The sequence below is a fragment of the Hipposideros armiger genome, unplaced genomic scaffold (genome assembly GCF_001890085.2).
Source record: "Hipposideros armiger isolate ML-2016 unplaced genomic scaffold, ASM189008v1 scaffold_1426, whole genome shotgun sequence".
NCBI lineage: Eukaryota > Metazoa > Chordata > Mammalia > Chiroptera > Hipposideridae > Hipposideros > Hipposideros armiger.
Window position 1 is genome coordinate 6,905 of NW_017732776.1, and position 3,680 is coordinate 10,584.

General features: G+C 32.5%; 1 protein-coding gene across 1 annotated transcript in view; it reads right to left on the reverse strand.

The window, feature by feature from the left end:
- The window catches only part of TECRL (trans-2,3-enoyl-CoA reductase like), a gene marked incomplete at its 3' end in the record, with an annotated part of 77,380 nt that overhangs the window by 2,181 nt on the left and 71,519 nt on the right, over positions 1 to 3,680 (reverse strand). The window lies entirely within an intron of this gene.

Below are 3,680 nucleotides of genomic sequence, written 5' to 3' on the forward strand. Positions count from 1 at the left end.
TATTTTTATTCCAGAAATTTTCTACATTTACTTGATAATATAAGTAATGTTATAACAGTCTATATAAATTTACTTCTGATGACACTAGAAATATAATACCTGTTATAAACTTTATGTTCACACCTGCTCCAGGAATATATATGAATGTAATAATTGCAAATATGCTCATATCAAAATGCCTCTAAATTGAAGCAGATAATTTAGAAGTTTTAAAAATATCTAAAAGTTACTTAGAATGCATTTGACATTTTATAATATTCAGAGTAACTTTTTCATTATCTGGTTGTTCTTTAGCAAGTACCATACATTAAAAGTTTGCATTTAATCTTCTATGAAGCCAATGCAACTTGTGTTTTGTTTAGTTTATGTTTGGTTTTTGCCAATTGAACATATTCCAATATTTTGTAAACAAAATATTGTGTGTGTATTTGTTGCTGTTGTTTTAAGTTGCCACCTCTACTTGTTATGCATATAAATACTATTTGAAAAGTAAATGTCAAGTGTGATTTCCAGAAGTATATTTTCTTTTTTATATTTAAAAAAATATTTTCCATTAACATATATATGTGCATATTTTGTTATAAGTAAAAATATAAAATTTCAAAAACTTTGGCTGCTATTCAAGAAAATCATTATGGATCAAAGATTGCATACTCCAACCAATAAAGGTTGAGCATGCCATTTTACTCTATGTAAAATAAAACATTGAGTCTCCACTAGGAGTTTATTTTAACATAAATGAATTAATAATTTCTGGTATCAATAATAATGACTTTAAGGAAGACAAACAAATGAACACAAAGTCACCTGGCTAAGTCATCAGGGAATTCATTAATTCATCAATATATAATTATGCACCTATTATCGGAGAGACATGTTTTATGTGATGTGTATATCTAGGAACAATAGACAATTTCTGAAATATGTGAGAGAACAGTGTGGCTATCTGGGGGCAGAGTTTTCTAGACAGCAAGACCAATAAAAGCAAAGGTCCTGATATAGGAGGTTGCCTTATGAGTTCAAAAGACTGATGAGGGAATTGGTTTGTGTCCTAACTTGTTGATTCTTTTTTACAAATATTTCTATAAATACCTGAGAAATAAGGTTTTCCATTTTGTAAGAAAGTGGAAAAATTAGGTTATGCCCAGCAATGTAGCAGAGCCCTAAATGAGAAATTCTGTTTCAAACTATGATACCTCTAAATTAGTTAGTTCACTTATTTATTTTATACTACATGATGAGAACTTACAGACCAAAATAGTATATATTATTATGGTTTTATATTTGGATATAAGCCACTTTGCACATTATTGGTAACTAAGTTTGATTTCACTTCAAAATATTCCTATTTGATTTAATTTTGATTGACTTCCTTTGAAACATCAACTCTTTGTCCTGCACTTAACTAACTGAACATCCATAGTCTTGGGTTCAACTGTTTTTTCCAATCATAATATTTGAAAATACGTTATCCTTTATTAAGTGAGTTTCAAGATATAAGGGCTATGAAAGAAGACACAGTCTTAACTTTGCAGAGCTGCAAAGGAGGCAGTGTATCAGGTTTCTGTTGACGAAGACGATGAAGGCAATATTCAGATGAAAGGTTGAAGATATAAAAGATTTTGCTAATAATGAACTTTGAATTGCAGGGGGCACTGTAGAAGGATTCCAGGAGTGGGGTAGGATTCAGGGAAGGCAACAAATAGAGGACAATAGTTTATTGAGGTGGAGTGTGAGAGATGAAGGATGACCTGAAAGTGTGGGGTTAATGAGGTGGGTGAACTAGAGGGATAAAGTATCTAAATATCTAGTATCTAAATATCTAATGTATCCTCTTGCATTTAAGGCAGGTAATTAAACTGAACACTGAGTGCAGGAAAGGTTTCTATAGTTACTTTTCTAACACTGATGATGCAGTTAGAAGCCCCAAGGAGGTGTGCCCTTAGCCCCAGAGAAGCTAGTTCACTCAACCCCTCGGGTGGAAGGACCATGATAATTTTGAGTGTGTATCCTTTATCTTAAATACCGTCAACTGAACAAGGAACATCTGTGTTACACCAGGCTGTGGTCACCTTTCACTGCATATGGGAATAGAGATTCTGCAGGAAATTTGACCCTAGCCTGAGTGTATAGAGTTTTCTAAGAGATCCAAATAATTTTCTGGCAGTTGAGTCACATATAGATCTGAACCTAGCTGAAAAATACTTTTGACTCTGTGATTTGATTCAAAACATTTTTGGAGAATTAACATTGAAGTATGTGACAAATGGATATAGCATTTTAAATTTTATCTTTTTAACCTTGAGAAATGACATCATCCATCCTGAAATTAGATTGCCTTATAGAAGCCTTGTGATTATTTTATAAATCTCTACTAGACATTTAAATTTCACAAGTAGTTTGTGTGTTTGTGTGCATCTGCTCTGGAATGATTTCCTATAAGCTTAACATATTTGCTATTTTGGAACTATGTTGCAAAAAACATTTATCACTGAGATGTTATAAAACCATGCTGTGTTTGTGTTTAAGAATAGTAACCAACTGCCAGTCAATTCCTTTGAGAATATCACTGGGAATAAAAATGTTCTTTTTTTCATGCTGTACTATATATCTGATATATGTTATATATTTTATCTAAAAATTGAGTACAAATACATTCTCCTTATGAACTCTTCACCCAATACTCTTTCTAAATGAATCGAGCATTCTCTTCACTTAAGAAAAAGAAAGACAGATGTTAATGTCCAAAAGGCCCTGAACAACCTGCCCTATGCTGACCAGTTCAATCTCCACTTGCCTCTCTGTGCCTCTGCCCTACTAGCTTTCTTTATGCTCCTACAAAACACCAAATGCTTTGTACCACAGATAATTTTCATATGAAGATTCTTCAAATTTACTAGTTAAAATCTGACTCATCCCTCCAGAAAGTAAAGAAAAAATTTAAAATACAACTTTCTTAGAAAAGCCATCTCAGAACTCCCATCAAGGTCAGGTTCTTCTCTTTTGTATTTCAAGTCACCCAATGTAAAATAAATATGTGTGTAATTTGCTCACCTATCTTATCATTCAAAATATTTTTATTGGCTAGTCCCTATAAATCAGGTAATGTGGTAAACAGTGAAGTTAGACTGAACAGCAAAGTACATCCATTATAAAACTTTAACTCTATAGAGACACAAATGATTATATGAATATATAATTTTAAGATAAAAAATGTATAAAGGAAAAGCATTTTAGTACCATATTTGTCCTGGGAGGAATAGCAATGGCTACCCTGAGTAAGAAATATTTAGATTCTATTTGAAGTTTGAACAAGACATAAGGAAGAAGGAAGGAATGAAGATGGAGTAAGAGGGATAGCATATGTAAGTGCCCTTGTGTGAATGGGCGCATGGTAGGCATAAGGATAAGAAAGGAGGTCAGTGTGGCTGCAGTACAGACATCAAGGGTTAGGAAAAGCTTGATTAGAGATGACAAAAGTCAGGAATCAAATCATTATCTGTCTTCTAGTATCCCTAAGACTTAAATTTTGCTTCTTAATTTACTTACAAATTTGTCACTTAATCCGGTTCTTTTTTTTTTTTGTACAAATTGCTAATCCTACATCTCAATATAGCATCTCGAACATTTATTCTTTCTGTTTAATTTGGTATGAAGAGAAAGGTGGGAGAGAGAGAGAG